This window comes from Cnephaeus nilssonii, assembly GCF_951640355.1.
Source record: "Cnephaeus nilssonii genome assembly, chromosome: 8".
In the NCBI taxonomy this organism is placed as follows: Eukaryota; Metazoa; Chordata; class Mammalia; order Chiroptera; family Vespertilionidae; genus Cnephaeus; species Cnephaeus nilssonii.
In genome coordinates, this window is record NC_137079.1 from 13,112,311 (window position 1) to 13,130,774 (window position 18,464).

Sequence of the window (18,464 nt, forward strand, 5' to 3'; positions counted from 1 at the left end):
CCTCACGTTGTACCAGAATTAATCATTGAACTGTTCCTGTTGATTCAGATAGGCTGCAAAGTACTTGGGGAAAAGGAGATGACAATCCTTTGGACAAAAAAAATCTTGTGCTTAGTATGGAAATGAAAATTGTGGCAGCTAAATACACATTCTATTTTCTGATAGATGATAACATTTTATGGGTTGCTTTATTATTTTTTTCTACATTGATTTATATCAATTCTGAATACAAGGATGAGCTATGTGAATTTGGCCTGCTTCCCATTAATGCTCAACTCAGCCTGGTATTGTTGTGTTATACCACACTTGGAAATTGACCTCAATAAGTATTGAGCAATAAAATCTAAATTGAATTAGGAGAAGTTAAAAGAAGGAGAACTTTATTTGGCTGGAAAGAACAAAGTTTTCTATTGAAACTTATGAATGTAGTCAACAGGAATTGACCAATAAAATGTGAGAGTTAAAAATAACCAGAGAAGTTAAATATAATTCTGACTTGGGCAATTGTATGAAGTTGTATAATTAAATGAGATATTACAGATAAGCAAATTGAAGCAGGCCTTCAACATGATGTAGTTTTAACTTATTTAGTGACCTTTTCTAATAAATTCTTGATTAAAGGAGTACTCCTTTAATAAGAATTTCATAATAAGAATATCTTTGAATCATAAAGTAAGTCTGGAAGGGGCTTTGGGTAATTTCTAGTTCAATTTCTGTATTTAATCCATGAAGTAATTAATATCAGAATAAGATCTTCTGGTTTCTAGGATTGATCATATTATTCTGTAATTGTCATTTAATCAGATTTAACTCCTTTTTATGGTTTTGATGTACTATGACTTGGCAGTTTAACAGCTATCAGTTCTTATCTGTATTACAATGTTTTCTCCTCTTTGCTCCCCTAAAAAATATTGCTATTTTTCTCCTTAAGACCATGTTTATTTATTAAAAGTATTCTTAGACAACTGCACATTGCCCTATTCATTAAAAAGTTCCATCATTTCCATTATATTAATTCCTAATTCCAGAGAGCTATATAAGTGTCTTGGCATGTTTTTGTTCTTCTGCTATTTATGTTTTATTAGAATTTTTTAAGCCAACAATTATCAAGTACTTACCACGTACCAAGATTTTTGCTTTTTTTTGGTAGTCTCTTAATTCTCACAATGGATTAGAGGGTAGTACTCTCATTTTACAATAGGAAAAATAGAGGCAGGGAGAGATAAGGTAATTGAACAATGATCACACAGTTAGCAAATGGCAGAGCTTAAAAAAGTGCATATGGAGTGGCCTCTGCAAGTTGTACACCTCCATGTGTATTTGTATGGTTAGAATCATTTATTCTTCCGTTTCCTCTATTAGTTTTGAAATGACTTTAGGGTAGGGCTGTACCTGTTTTCAGTTTGCAGTCTCTCACAGTCTTTGTCCCAGTGTTCCCCGTGTTGTCCATGCTTAGTTTTGAGTGACCTGATGATTTTCTTTGCCTACAAAAGCAATTGTTTGATGAGTTCATGTGAAGCAATAGGCAATCCAACATTTGCTAGTAAATGTTAGCAGCAGTGCAGACCCAACCATGTGGCTCACCGAGGTTCCGCGGAGCCCTGGACACTGATAAGCGGCTGATCTTTGACTAATTTACTTGCCACTTCACTGCCACTGTCAGTAATGTCACCTAGCGGGTCCCACGCTCCTATAGCTTGCTCTTTAACATAGATCACTTACCAGAAGTAAACCTACCTTACAATGGTCATCTTTCACATGACTTTGAGAGAGACTTAAGGTAGCAATTATTTAACTTTGTTGCCTCACCAACTGAAGACTTTTTCGCTCTAATGGGCTGCCAAGCTGTATGGAGAAAGTGTCCAGAAAGAGGAGAACACACTGGGAGTTAGGAAAGCAAACTACACTCCCTGGGGCTTCGGCTAAAGAGCTGGCTTTTAGATTTCTGTTTCAAGTAGCTCTTTGAAATTGGCAGCTGTGATTAGCTATGTGACCCCCTTTATCACCTGTTCTTGTTAACACAGAGGTTCACAGTGTTGCTTCTTGTCGAAAGAACTACACTAAGATAGAGGAGTCTAATTGCGTATTTTGTCATGCTGATATTAACGACCCACAGGGAGGCAGACCACCAAAACAAACTGTGCAGAGAGGATATTGCACAAAGGCGGCAACCCATGGCACAGGGCGCCCTGGAAAGATGTGATTTGGGTCCAAGCAGCCAGATCTCAGATTTATTTCTTACTGCATGTTTATGCTTTCTGTGGGCATCAGGTGCCTGAGGTATCATTTGAACAGGGACAAATTGCTATTTTTTTTTATAGTCCAAGGTTGCTGTTATCAACAGATACAACTGTATTAAGTGCGTCTTAAAAGAACACTCCAAGTGGATAAGATAATCGTTATTTGATCCTTAATGAAGACTTTTATCTCACTTTCAGTACTCTAACAGGGTATTATATTGCATCAGGCCAATTTGACTTACAATATTGTGGAGTACAACAGCATTTAAGACTGTTTCAGGAAATCTGGTCTGCCTTACATGATTCTGTACTTAGTGGCGGAGGATATAGTGTGAGATTTAAGGCAGTTGGAAACAAGAACCCAGCATGTGATTCCAAGGCGATGGGTTCTCTTCAGGTTGAAGATGAAATGAAAAAAATATGTTACTGTGAGATATCAGTATGTGACTCAGTGATAATTGTAACCTCAACACAAGAGATCAGGAACTAGAATTTAGGAGAGGATTAATGTTGCCACTTTCACAACTGATAGCAGAGGTACGAAATGGCTTTGCCAAAGGCAGTGATGCTCATATGGAGGCTGATGTGCTTGAGCCAACTTAACAAAAGCAAAATGAATATTATTTACTGTATAAAAATGTTATTGCATAAAGAAGTTCAAAGGAGTGAGAATTAGTACCAGGATTTAAAATATATATATATTTTATTGATTTTTTACAGAGAGGAAGGAAGAGTGATAGAGAGTTAGAAACATCGATCACCTGCCTCTTGCACACCCCCCTACTGGGGATGGGCCCGCAACCAAGGTACATGCCCTTGACCGGAATCGAACCTGGGACCCTTCAGTCCGCAGGCAAATGCTCTATCCACTGAGCCAAACTGGTTAGGGCTAGTACCAGGATTTTTAAGGCTCTATATATCTTTGCTTTTCTTGGAGAAACCTAAAGTTAGATAATTATACACACTGAACATGTCTTGTAAAATAATAAAAATTGCCCCAGGAGTTACTGCAAAGCGTTAACACATGGATGTTATAATTTATTTATTAATTAAAATTAATTTTCACCCAAGGATATTTTATATTGATTTTGAGAGACAGAGAGAGAGAGAGAAAGAGAGAGAGAGAGATATCAATGTGGCACCCCAACAGGGGCTGGGGATTGAACCTGTAACCAAGGTACATGCCCTTGACTGGGAATTGAACCCAAGACCCTTCAGTTCATGGGCCAACACTCTAACCATTAAGCTATACCAGCCAGGGCCCTTATATTGTTTAAATGACAAAGTTATTTAGGTTTCTAATACTATACTTGACTAAGAAATAAACTAATATTTGACTAAAATATAATATCCTACATAATAAAAGGTTAATATGCAAATAGACCGGCAGAACAACTGAACAACTGGTTGCTATGACGTGCGCTGACTACCAGGGGGTGTGCACGGAACATGGTGGGCATTGGACGCGGCAGGATGGTGGAGCAGATGAGCGGGGGTGGCAGACCAAGGCGGGGTCCTGCTCACTGTCATCGGGGCGAGCCTCTGGTGGTTACTGAAAATTCTTCGCTCCCGCACGCTGTGGTCCCACCTGGTGTTCGCACCTGCTGCTGGTGCTTGCCCCACTTGCACCTGCTGCTGGCGCTGGAGCTGCCGCTCACACCTGTTGCCAGCGCCTGGTGCTGGTCCTGATTCCTCGGTGCTGTCAGGGGATGTGAGCAGCGGCTGCTGGCCATGATCGCCCCTGAGGGTTTCTTTACCTCCCCGTGCTCCTGAGGGGCAATCGGGGCAGCAGCTGCCACTCGCACCTGCTGACGGCGTGGAGCAATTGGGGCCAGCGCTGTCAGAACACAGGAGTGGCGGCGGTGGGAGTGGGGTTGCCGGCAGACCGGGGACTGGGGGCTGCGGCGGGAGGGGCCAGGCAGGGGTGCAGAGGATGGGCTGAGACCTGCCCTTGTGCCCACCACAGCCTCATGGCCTACAGTTCCTTTCAAGGTGCACAAATTAGTGCACTGGGCCCCTAGTAAGCTTATAATTTAATGCAGTGTATGATTTTTGTATTAGATTAATGGCCATATCATTATATGATGGTTTATGTAGTTCAATTTCAGAGTATAGGCAGAAATTCCCTCCCCCACCAATAAAAAACATTTTAAAGCTCCCGGGTAAGATTAATAGAAAGCCTATATAAGATCAGATATGGTAACCTATATATATAAAAGCCTAAGTGACTGTTACGACCGGACAACTGTGGCCGGCTAACCTCCTGCAGTCCATCCCCTGAGCTGGCCGGCCTAGATCAGGACTGGGCAAGATGGCCCTGATCGGCCCTGATCGCCAGCCAGGCCGAGGGACCCCATCTGTGCATGAATTCGTGCACCGGGCCTCTAGTCTATATATATAAAAGCCTAATATGCTAAGTGTTTGACTGTCTGGTAAGGGTCCAGGATTACCCTTCTGCATGAAGACAGCCAATTGTCTCAGGATAATTTGTTGAAAAGACTATTCTTCTATCCCCATTAAGTTGTCTTGGCACCTTTGTCTAGTATGAGTTTCTGGTTGGGCATAATTGTTATTGCAAATTAATGTGCATATATATGGCTAGTATACACTGAGTGGCCAGGTTAGTATGATCTCTGAACGCATGATAATCTGGCCACTCAGTGTATATCCTATATTATAAAAGGCTAATATGCAAATTGTCCCCTCGACCAGGAGCTCAACCAGCAGGCAGGCCAGCCAACCGCCCATGTCCCCTCCCCCTGGCCAGGCTGGCCGGACCCCACCCATGCATGCACCGGGCCTCTAATATATACACACACACACACACACACACACACACACACACACACACACACTGAGTGGCCAGATTATTATATGTTCAGAGATCATAATAATCTGGCCACTCAGTGTATATTATAGTCAGTATCTTCATCAGGCTCAAAAAGCAACTTAGAGGTAAATGCTAAAACTATAAGTTTCTGATATACAAGACATTGTGCTATTGTACTGAGTCTTTGCTACTGTAGGGGACACATCTAAATGCAGGAGAGTGGCTATGAAGAGAGATTAGTCACATAATACTATAATGTATGTATGGGTATGAACTGTGATAAGTGCTGAAATAATTTTCATTAGTGACCACTGATGGTCACTTTTACTAATAATAAAACGACCATCAATGCACTTTACTAATAATAAAGCAACCATTCAATGCACTGTCCTTATAATACTGAAACATCAATTTTTATATCAATTTTGTAATTTTAAATCTGGAGATTATGAAGGTCATATTAACAACTTTAGTTGTGCTAGTTATAAAATTAAACTGCATAACAGAAGTCCTTTGCTATGGTCTGACTGTTTGTATCCCCCACATTCAAATGTTGAAACCTAACGTTATGGTAATAGGTGGTGGTATTGGGAGACAGGACCTATGGGAAGTAATTAGCTCCTGAGAGTAGAGCCCTCAAGACTGGTATTAGTGCCCAAGCTAGTCAGAGAAAGACAAATACCATATGATTTCACGGAATCTAATGAACAAAATAAACTAACAAAGGAGACAGACTCAAGGCTACAGAGAAATGGCTGCCAGCTATCAGAGGGGAGGGGTGTGGGGGCTGGGTGAGAGGGGTGAATGGATTAATCAAAGAAAAAAAAGACATCAGCGATTGCCAGAGGGAAGGGTGGGGTGGGGGAAAGGTGGAAGGGGGTAAAGGGGGGTAAATGGTGACTGAAGGAGACTTGACTTGGGGTGGTGAACACACAATACAATATACAGATGATATATTATAGAATTGTATAACTGAAACCTATGTAATTTTATTAACCAATGTCATCCCAATAAATTTAATTAAAAATAATTTTTAAAAATGACATGAGAGCCCTAGATGGTTTGGCTCAGTGGATAGAGCATCAGCCTGCAGACTGCAGGGTCCCGGGTTCAATTCTGGTCAAGGGCACATGCCCAGGTTGTGGGCTCAATCCCCAGTAGGGGGCATGTAGAAGGCAGCCAATCAATAATTCTCTCTCATCATTGATGTTTCTATCTCTCCCTTTCCCTTCCTCTCTGAAATCAATAAAAATATATTTTTTTTAAAAAAAGGCCTGAGATGTGCCTCACTTCCTTCTGACATGTGAGGATAAAATGAGAAGTCAGCCAAAAAGGGGTCCTCACCCTACTATGAAGGCACCAGATCTCTGATTTTCAGCTTCTAGTACTGTGAGAAATGTATTTCTGTTATTTAGTAGCTTAAATGGACTAAGATATTCTCTAATAGTTCAGTAAAGATAAATTTATTCACCAGATTATATTGAGCACTGAGCTAAGCTCTGAACTTCTATAATATCTATCTATATAAAAGGCTAATATGCTACGTGTCCCTCCACCCGTCCGACCGGTCCCTATAATGCACACTGACCACAGGGGGCAGATGCTCAATGCAGAAGCTGCCGTGACATGCACTGGCCATTTATAGAGAAACAGCACTGCGGACCTGGTGCCAACAAAGCAACACTCGGCTTCCCCCAAGTGGAACAAAGGCCCCACCACCACCCAGAGCGACAGCCCACCAAATCACAGCTGATGCTGCCATGGCACAAAATGCGGCCCAGAGCCCAGTCCAGTCTGGAAAAGATCACTTTGGGCACTGGGTAATGATGTCACATAGCAATGCCCGGCTTCCTCTCCCTAGCGACAACTAGCCTCCTTGCAGTTTCTTCAACCCAGGAACATGACTTGCTTTATAGACAAGTGCAAACATTTCACACTTTAACCAAGTATCTGTGAAGCATTTTTCCGTCCTCATCTCATTTGATCCTCATAGAAGTCCTGGAGTAGATAGATAGGAGACTCGATGGAATCCTATTTTCTTTTCATTAGCCGGAAAACAGAGATTTAGAAAGTTTAGAAACTTGACCCTACTGAAAAGAAGTAAGAAATGGTGGACCTTGAAAATGACTTCAGGTTTTCTCACTGCACAGAATACAGTCAAACACTGCTGCAGTTAAATATTTTACCCTTGTTCTCCCTGCATGATCTACAATAATAATCTGCTTTGTATTGATATTTACTGCTGTGTTGCGGACAATTACCTGAAAGAGAAGTTGGGGTGCTTCACTGGGCTGGAAAAAGTTTAGCTACATCAGAAAGCAGGTCTAATTAAGCAAGTTTATTCTATATGTATAAAAGGCTAAGTTGAGTTGCACATGCACGATATATATAAAGCTCTCGCTGGCGCCAATTGCACGTGTGTGTTTCCATCTGTCATTGTTGATTGTGAATTTGGTTGACACTTCTATTATAGCGAAAGGGCGAATAACGATATTAAAATACTTCTTTTAACTAATATCATCCTTTCAATGTGCACAAATTCGTGCACCAGGCCACTAGTTCTTTCATAAATGTTCACATTTTAATTTTCTTTTGAAGATGGAGTTTATTTTTATAACTCTGGACAAGTCACTTAACTCTTTTGGCTCCAATGTTCTTCTCTCTTAAATAGGGATGCTAATTATAACAATCTCATAAGATTGTGGGGATTAAATGAGTTAATTTATATAAAATACTAACAATAGTACTTGATTAATAGTAAGAGTTAACTACTATTGCTCACTTGAATGTAAGCTCTTTGAAAGCAGGAATTTTTGTTACTTTAATTTACTGATATATTCTAATTTCCTAGAAATATGCCCGACACATATTTGGTGTTTAAAATTTGTAGGATGGCCCTGGCCAGTGTGGCTCAGTTAAAGTGTCAGCCTGTAAAGCAAAAGGTCGTGGGTTCGATTCCTAGTCAGGGCACATCCCCAGGTTGTGGGTTCAATCCCTGGTAGGGGCACATGCAGAAGGTGGCTGATAGATGTTTCTCTCTTTCTCTCTCTCTCTCCATTCCTCTCTCTAAAACCAATAAAAAGAAATTTGTAGGATGGATAGTAGAAGACATAAAAATGCTAGTTTTCAGTAGGGAAAATGGTGGGAATTTGTTAGACTAATAGCTCATGCCAATGAAAATCTTTCCCATATCCTTCACCTGTTATGATTTACATGTCAATAGGATGCACAATCATCATAGTTACCTTTGTAAACCACAGGTTTTAACAATGTTACATAGGGACATGTACACTATATTGAGCTAAGTGTTGATCACCATTCTCCTCAAACATCCACTTAAATAACTTAAGAAAATTTAGTTAAAAATGTCAGAACTTTTAGATGATAATGGACATTATGGAGAGAGTGTGGTAATAATAATAATAATAAAAAGAGTTGAAATGCAAATCTTCCTTGACTTCACCCAAGTTCCCCTATAAATGTATTGAATTTTCAGTAACATTTTGGATGATTGGAGAGAAGAATCTGTTTCTAGAAATAAATGTAAATACCACAGTAAAAGACCCCTTGGAAACTCTCATTGCTTGCCACTCTGAGCTAAATATCCAGTCAAGTCTAGATTCTATCAAATGAAGATCCTTACTTAAAAGGAAAGAGAAATTTGATCACTGCTGGGAGTAAGTAAAGTCAATTGCTGAATGAATAGGGAAAGGACACAGTTTCAAAAAGAAAGTGAGAGTATCAAAGTTGGCTCTTTCAATACGCTTCTTGACGGATGTGCCACCGCTGAACTTCTTTCCTTGAGGTAGTTAAGGAAGCCAACCCCTAACAAAGGAGGGCTCTCAGGTGCCCCTGCATGGAAGGCAGCATCTCTAATTGCAGCTGTTAGTTTCAAAAGCCATAGTCCTTGTAGTTTTGAGCTCTTGTGATTCTCAGGGAAAAGTTCGAGAAAAGCAAATATATTTATTTTCAGAGCCCAAAGAGGCAGGTGTCATTAAAATCTGTCCAGTACATCTTATATTGAAATTGAAATATAATGCTAAATATTTCTGAGCTGTTTCATTGCAATGTAGGTAAATTATTCTTAATTTATCATAATATTTTCTCCATTATCTCAATGGATTTGTTTCAATTCAAATATGTACTACACCGATTCAAGCTTTGATTTGTTTTGGAAGTAAAACTTCTTTTTCAGACCAGTTCTGTGGCTAGGTCCTCCGCAGGCAGGAAGTGAATGACAAAGAGGACTCGGGTATCCCTGAGAGGTTCAGTATTTGCCATACTGGGTATTGAATGGGAGGAGAAGAGGGTCCTGGATCTAGTTCTCATGAAACAGAACAAAATAGGACAAAATGAAACCAATAAGGTAAAACAGAGAAGTTACCAAGCAAACAAAAGTTGGAGTCATTGTTTCAAATGAAGAAAAGATAATTCATATATTACACATAATAATGGTAAAAATAATATTATGTCTGTATAAGTACTTTAAATAGTGGGAGTATTTTCACATATATTATTATTATTTTTAAAAATCTCCATTGTTGAAAGTATTACATATGTCCCTTTTCCCTCATTGACCCCTTCTAGCCCAGTTCCCCCACTCCTCTCCCTTCCCCCCCAGGCCTTCACCACCCTATGGGTTATGCATATATGCATACAAGTTCTTTGGTTGATCTCTTCCAATCCACCATTCACCCCTGCCTTCCCTCTGAGATTCGAGTCTGTTCCATGCTTCCATGTCTCTGGCTCTATTTTGTTCATTTCACATATATTATTGTATTTGATCCTTGCAGCACTATTTTGACAATGGCAGGCCAGGATGGGCTTTTATTAACCCCATTTTGTAAGTGGTAAGACTGGGTATATTAGTTCTTTAGGGCTGCCATAGCAAATGACCGTAAACTTAGTGGCTTAAAACGACAGAAATGTGTTCTCTCACAGTTCTGGGACCTAGAAGTGTGAAATCCAGGTGTCACAGGGCTGCATTCCTTCTGGAAGCTCTAGGGGATAATTCATTTTTTACCTTTTCCAGTTTCTGGTGGCTGCCAGCATTTCTTGGCTTGTGGCCACATCCTTCTCCTTTGCTTTTGTGGTCACATTGCCTCTCCCTCTACTTTTCTCTTACAAGGACAGTTGTCATTGGACTCAGGGCCCCCACCCAGATAATACAGGATGATCTCTTCATCTCGGGAGCCTTCACTTAATTACTAGAGGCCTGGTGCATGAATTCATGCACCAGTGGGGTCCCTCGGCCTGGCCTGTGGGATCAGCTGAAACCAGCTCTCCGACATCCCCTGAAGGGTCCCAGATTGTGAGAGAGCACAAGCCAGGCCAAGGGACCCCACGGTGCACTGATTGGGGCTGGGGAGGGATGTGGTAGGTTGGCCAGCTGGGGAGGGACCGCAGGAGGGCTCCAGGGCGTGTCTGGCCTGTCTTGCTCAGTCCCAATCGACCAGACTCCAGCAGCAAGCTAACCTACCAGTTGGAGAGTCTGCTCCCTGGTGGTCAGTGCATGTCATAGTAAGAGGTTGAGAGGCCTTAGCATATCATTAGCATATTACGCTTTGATTGGTTGCACAGCCGACTGGCCAACCGGACACTTAGCATATTAGTCTTTTATTATATAGGATATCTGTGAAGACCTACTATACCATATGCTTATAAGCTAAGCCCCTTTGAAGTTGTTCGAGGTTCCATGTATGTTAAAGAGAAATGCAATGGTTGCATTTTAGGAAAATCAGAGAGTGCAAAGATGAACTAACAAAAATTAAAAGTAAATTTGGAACCAAAGGGTTAAGTATTCTTATATATGTGAAATTCCTAAGGGTAAACAAAATGAAAACTTCTTACTTATAGGTCTGTCGAAGTCTTGCATATGTTTCAATATGTTTTGAATTTCCAAGGCAAATGCAGTGTTTTCCAAGATTATTTATAGAAGGAAACTCCTTTTGGCTGAACTTCAGGGAAGAGTGGGCCTCAGAACATAGTTTGGGAAACAGTACATGTGCCACTCAACAATGACTATTTAGTTCAATTTCTGTGAGACTAGTGATATGAATACCTATCCTTTGTGGAGTACTTACTCTGCATTAAGTGCTTTAGGTGCATTAAATCATTTAATCTTTATACCCCCCTCCCATGTGATAGGTTCTATTTTAATTATTTTACAGCTAAGGAAACTGAGGTAAAGAGACATGAAGCAACTCTTTCAGGTTTACACAGCTGGTAAGTTGTAGAGCCTGGCATCTAATCAGGGAGGTGTACCTACTCAAGCCTACTGTCGCAATCACCATGTTATTCTAATATTAAAATATTCTAACAGAGCAGTTCCAGTGCAGCCAAGTGATTAAATATATATGCAAATCGGAGCTCAAGACCCTGGGGAGTAGCATCCTGGGCTACTTGCGTCTGTATTTAGCATTAGGGGAGTGAGGCTGGCTGTCCAATCAGTCCGTCATCATTTCTGTCTGTCATTCTGGGCTCTAAGATGAAACAAAGCTAGTTTCTGAAGGAGGAAAAGAAATATGTTGCTCTGTTCTTAAGACTTATGTCAAAAATGTTTCAGTCCTCAGGTAATTTACTAGGGCTGGTTCCATCCCTATTTACTTCAAAGCTCCAGTAAAAATGAAAGGGATGCAAATGGTATTTAGTTTTGCAGAGAGACATCTGGATTCTTCTCTGGGATCTGGCCTTGCTGACAGGAAACGTCCTCTGACAATCACACGGCTATGCCGAGGGGGAAGATATTTCTTTGCTTTCCTCCTAAAAGAAAATGCCGAATGGTTTTCTTGAATATTCCCCGTCAAATTCTCTATGGTGCACCTAAGGCTTTTCCTCATAGTGAACTACCACTGCCATTGCTCAACGTTTATTTTAGTAATGAAAGCTGACTTACTTAACAGTGAAGGATACATTATTAGGTAGAACAAGGCCACAGGCCATATTTCACAGGGGACCTCAAACTCAGAGGATTAAATCAGTTATTGTTAGTAAAATGCTTCATACAGTCCCTGCCACAAATGAGTGCTTGCCAACTAATGAGATAAAGATAAAACTGGGGGCAAGCTTGCCTTCTCTGGGTCAGTTGTAGGGGCTTCTGAGAAAAGCTGAAAGGAGTCAGCTAATGCTGTAAGAGCAAGTCTTTGCCACACTAATGACTTCTAACTTTTGAAGACTTGGACGTTTGGCACAGTGACAAACGCTCCTGAATGATGGCTGGCTTGCACACGGAAGGAGGAAAGGCCATGGTATTTCCAAGGAGCCTCAGGAAATTTAGAGAGATGTCACTGCTTTTCAGACAAGGAAATTGAGTCTCAAAGAAATTTTCTTGCCCAGTGTCAGGTGTAGTGAGAATTCAAACCCCTATCTCTGACTCCCACGTCAGGGTGCTCCCAACTACTCAAGGCAAACAGGCACGGCCAATAACTATTCTCATTAGAATAAGTATTTGTTCATTTACTTACTTTTACTTTATTTGATCTTATGAATTCTATTCCTTAGGAGACAATAATTCTTGTTGCAAGATTTAAATGGTCAGTTTCCTTCGCTTGAACTAATGCTTTCCATAGAGGTGGCAAAATGCTTACTAGGTGGTATGAGAACTAGTGTACCTCGGGAGGGTGGGAATTTATTTATGCCTTCTTTAAAAATTGATGGAAACAGTACAATAATTAAAAAAACCTTGGTAAGCATTTTTTGAAAGCTGATTTTTATGTGAGGGGCTGTGCTGGGCGGGGCGGAGAGGGGGGCACGGAATATAAAAATCAGGAAGACCTGTATCTTGTAATGAGCTTACAACCTAGTGGGCACACAATCTAATCATATAACTCTTTTAGTTCTTGGAGGCAGTAGATAATGTAAAAAAAAAAAAAAGCAGAAACTATTTATTATTCAACAGCTAAGCTAACGTGTTCAACCAAGAATTAACCTTCTATAACAAAAAGTTATATGTATGTATGTAAATATCAATAAGTATATGTATGTATATGCATATGTACTTCAATCACTTTTCTCTTACATTATATCAAAGTCTAGCCATACTAGACTAGAGGAAAAGAATAGGTCAAATTATATTAGATGTGAGATCAAAAGGCTAATAGAATCCAATCAACCCCAAAAGTACTTTATTATGATAATGACTACTAGCTACAATTTGTGGAATAAATATCTGGGTCAGATACCATATGTTTACTTTATTTTTAAATATATTTTTATTGATTTCAGAGAGGGAGAGAGATAGAAACATCATTGATGAGAGAGAATCATGGATCTGCTGCTTCCTGCATGCCCCCTAGTGGGGATAGAGCCTGCGACCCAGGCATGTGCCCTTGACCAGAATCGAACCCGGGACCTTTCAGTCCGCAGGCCGACGCTCCACCCACTGAGCCAAACCGGCCAAGGTGATACCATACGTTTAGAAAGTCTCACTTGTTTACTTATTTTGCAGTACTTTTCCACTTAATTAACAACCAAATTATATCTTTCACTTGATATCTTTGACAAGCTAAAACCAAGTACCAGGTTCTGTTAAATATTTGTTTCTTATTCTTTCTTTCTTTTTTTTTAATTTTTATAATTTCCCCAGTTTATTTTGAAGCCTTCGCTAACATGTAGCCATATGAATTTTATATTATCTGAAAGAACACAGAAATTACCTATAAATTAAGCACCGAAGAATACGTATCACCACATCAATACCACTTACTAGTAAGCATTCCAAAATAAAATTTTTCCAACTCTTACCAACCACAGATAAAGCAGCTAAAAAGTGTCCTTCTTTCTGGATATAATTGTGGCTCAAATGGAACAAATAAGCTGACTCCCTTGTGCTACAAACTAGACAGAAACTAGGAAGGACTGTTATTCCATAAATTTTTCTCTTTCCTACAAACATGCGGGTGTGTGAACCCCAAGGGAGGGCTCCTACTGCCCAGGGAAGGGAGTGCCCGGGACAGGGCGCTCGCTCCCAGGTCGTCCGGACTCGGGGAAGAGGGAGGGCAGGTGACTTACGAGGCTCACAGGCTGACGGAGGGATTAGCTTGTATTTGGTTGTTCTACGATTTCCTCTGTACCTGGAGCCAAGCGGGAGGCCCCACTGGTGTAAGAACACTTCGCGTGGCCCATCAACTGTCTGATCACAACCACTGATTTCCATCCACAATTATTTTTAAGGTAAGAAACAGCAGGTGGCAGCACTGGGCTTGAGCTATGGACGTGACCCTTGGCTGGGACGCGGGGCTGGACACCAGCGGGCTCAGGGATAGCCGTGCTAGTAGGCCTTCTCCCTGCAGCACCTCAGACACTGCTGGTACACGGTCTCAGTCACTCATTCCCTTAATAGGGTCTTCAATAACGAGCTGTTTCTGAGGATCGTAGCTCCCAAGTAGTTCAATTTTAGCTTTGCTGCTATTGTCTTGATGACTTTTTCTAGTCTAGTCTCTCAGATTGTTCTCATCCATACACAGCATATAATCGAACGTGACCAAGTCTTCTTTAGTAACCTGCCGGGCAACGTGCTTCATGGGAACACCATGCTTCATGCAGTCCTGCCCTCGATCATCAGGAGGGGAGGGTTTCCTACTTTGTATGTGGAGGTCGCTGCACTGTATCCTCCACTTATCTGAAACATTTTGATCAGTTACAAGTTTTCTGAAAACTGTCTCAGCAATGGGTGATCGACAGATGCTACCCAGACACATAAACAGCACTGACTCACGTGCCTGCTCAGCCATCTTTGGGCGCAAACACGGAGGCGCCCATAGACCGGGTAGGAACAGTCTAAATATTAGTTTTCACTAAACAGTATTCATGAAACACTTACCAAGCATAAGCATCTCTCTATACCCCTTTCCCATCATCCCCTGACAATATGTGTTGGACATTTGTCATTAATCTGCCATGTGTCTCAGAATTATTTTCTTAAGACCCATATTTCAGGGAGCTAGAGGTAAAACATTGCAAAAGTCCCACATTCTGTCTCTTGTCTAAAAAATTCCAATCTTCAGAGCATGCTATATGCATTCCAATTTTAGAGTTGATATGAAAAAGCGTTTTGAAGCTAATTTATGAGAAGATTATGCCAAGAGACCTTTCACCTAAATGTGCTTTAGAATAACCTAGTAAAGAATAGGATTACAGAAATAGAAATCACAAAATCATAACCTAAATTAATATATTTTTCCAAGTGTTCTTTACTTTCCCCACTGCTTAATAAAACAGGATCCCCCTCCCCCCCAATTCAGTTCTTTGAACCTATTTTTGCTTTAGCGTAATGGATAACTTTTATTTTTAGCTATCACCAGAGCCTACACCTTATTCTTTAAGATAAGTGGATAAGCGATGAGTGCCTTTGGGCTGCTTTTTTAGAAAATACATTCAGGATGAATTTGTAGAACAACCTGCCTCTTTTGTGTCTGCTATTTTTCACTGAGGGCAAATGGATCTGCCTCACCCTGAGACCCTCGTCAGGCAAGTTTGCCTTCCCTTTTCCCATCCCCAAGACAAATTAAGAATGCTGAAACCTCTCACTCATAACAAAACAGTGATAAAGCAGGTAACAAGACCTCACATTAATCAGGTCTTTCAAAGAAGAGGCCCCAACCTGCACCTTTTGTCTAGCCTGCTGGTAGGTGGGGTTTTTTCAGCCTCTTTTTAGGGTCCTAGCATTCTTTAGTCCGGCAGCACATTCTCCTTGGAAATGTTTCACTTTTCAGACAGCCTCTGTGTTGATCAAAAAACCCAGAGAGCCACTACAGAAATCTGAACTTCTAATGATCTTCTTTTATATTTTCTTACAATGGACAATGGTTCTCTCCAACTAAGGGCATCAGTACATAAAGACAGGCAACAATGCAAAGAGATGGAGGGTGGGGGAGGCGCAGCCACTATCACAACCGGTGCTATATCATCGCGGCGGGGGGTGGTGGGGTGGGGGTGGTGGGGGGTAGAAATCCTGTTTTCTATAGCCAAATTGTTACTGTCTCATGTTAAAAATATTCAAGGCCCCTGCGAACCAATGCTGAGATGAGAAAAGATAAGAGTAAATGAACAATTTTCTTCTCAGGAAGAAACATTACTGCCACTTACATGGTAACAGACCAGTCATCTTATGTTTTTCTAGTTCCTTTCACCCCCAGTACAATAGAAACTAACTCACTAGTAATTCCTCCACGTTTCCTTCAAGCATGCTTGACCTTTGCCAGGCTAAATGAAGCAAGCTGTCAGTGTGTGTATACAATTGTGTTGAATCAACGCGCCCTCTTCTGATCAATCAAAATATTACAACTGGTACAGGATTCCCAGGATTCCTGTAATCAGAAAGGAAAGATAAATTGGGCAGTTTTATTTGTATGTTTTTCAAAATATCACCATATAAAAAATAGTAAAAAATATGTGCATTAGATTTCATAGAATCAGAATTAAATATAAATCAATATTTATGAGTATTCATTACAAAGCAAGTGTTGGCAAACTTTTTCTGTAGTAAACCAGAGAGTAAATATTTTAGCTCTTGCTGGTCATTATGTCTCTTTTGCACTTACTCAACCCTGCTACGAAGAAGCTTCAGAGATAATATGTGAATGAATGGGTGGGCTGTATTCCAATAAAACTTTATTTACAAAAACAAACTTCAGGCCAGGTATGGTCTATAAAGCAATGCACCTGAAAGTCTGTAGGGCCATAAAAATAATCTAAGCAACAAAAATCTGTTGCATTTTTTCAAACAAAAGCATTACTCTGGGGAAGTGACTATAATTTTTGCATAAAGATTGGTATCATTTCAAAACATTTTAGAACTTTTTTTTTTAATGAGTTTGTAGACTGAACCAGCAAACTTCACTAAAGATAATGAGAAGTTAGACCTGGCAGGGTCCTCAGACATCATTTAGTACAATTCTCTCATTTACACAGGAGAAGACTAAAGCCCAGAGTGATTCCTGAACACTGCTCTGACCACCTCTTTATTCACTGAATCAACTCTAGATTATTTTTGGCTGTTTTGGTAAGATAACATATGGAATAATGCTTTGAAACCAGAAAGAATTAAACATGTATTATTGTTATTACTATGTTAGGAAAAGAAAATGGAAGACATTTATATTTTCTCTTCTTTTAAAGACCAACTCTATATAAATGAGAAAACTACAGTCAAATGTCTTTCAATTGGAAGCACCAAAAGTTTTAGAGATAGTAACTTGCATAGGTATTTATAAAATAATCACAATTTTATAAATTTTAGAATTTTTATTGGCAATTGAGTCTAGAGATGACTAATTTATCTTGGTATTTGAACAAAATTGTGAATTACATGTGTTGGTGTATGGCAGGAGTGGGGAACGTCGGGCCTGTGTGCCCTATAAGGCCAGTGAAATCATTTGGTTTGGCCCTGCCAAGGCCACTGCAGGTGGGACATGAAATGCAATAAATCTAGGAGCTTTTTTCATAACAACACAAATTTATATTGAGTGAATAATATTAAGTGAATGATGTTATAAATATCCAAATGGCCCTTGACAGAAAAAAGGTTCCCCACCACTGAAGAATGGTAACAAAACATAGATATATTTTTATTATTGGATTATTTTAGCAAAAGATGTCATTATGTGAATACAGAAACTTCGTGATAATGCATATAAATAAAATTTCCTTGAACTTGATCCATTGCTGCATATTCTGACCAAATAGTAAATTTTAGGTGTCTTTTAAATTAAAGCTAAGTCTTTTATTTTTATTTTTTAAATATATTTTATTGATTTTTTACAGAGAGGAAGGGAGAGAGATAGAGAGTTAGAAACATCGATAAGAGATCAGCTGCCTCCTTCACACTCCCTACTGTGTATGTGCCCGCAACCTAGGTACATGCTCTTGACTGGAATCAAACCTGGGACCCTTGAGTCCGCTGGCCAACGCTCTATCCACTGAGCCAAAACGGCTAGGGCAAACTAAGTCTTTTAATGAAGACCTAAAATAAATTAATTCAGCAGTTATTCATTTATTCGAGATTAATTCCAAATGGTGACAGGCACGGAGTGACAGTGGTATAATTCTGATTTTGAAAAATGCCTGCCTGGTCCTTGCTCTCAGTGAGCTTTTGGGAATTAGTTTTGATAAGGCTTTGAGCTCTGACTTTGAGAACACAAAAATGAACATGACGCCAACTCTGCTCTCAAAGATGTTATATAGGGAATAGAGAGAGAGTAAATGAGAATAATGAGATGAGATGAAAGTATAATAAATAGAAAATGAGAATAATAAGTAGTTGGCACTTAAAAGTCATACAGAGAGGAGATTATTTCCTTATGGGACTTTGAGGAATGCTTTGTAGTTGAGTGACTATTTGATCCCGGCCTTGAAGCCTGAATACGATTGAACAAAGAGAGATGAGGCGGAAGAGG

General features: G+C 40.1%; 1 pseudogene across 1 annotated transcript; it reads right to left on the bottom strand.

The window, feature by feature from the left end:
- Positions 1-14,338: 14,338 nt before the first annotated feature.
- Positions 14,339-14,801, bottom strand: LOC307104473 (low molecular weight phosphotyrosine protein phosphatase-like; annotated as a pseudogene). The gene has a single exon. The product of its transcript is annotated as a low molecular weight phosphotyrosine protein phosphatase-like (transcript).
- Positions 14,802-18,464: the final 3,663 nt, after the last annotated feature.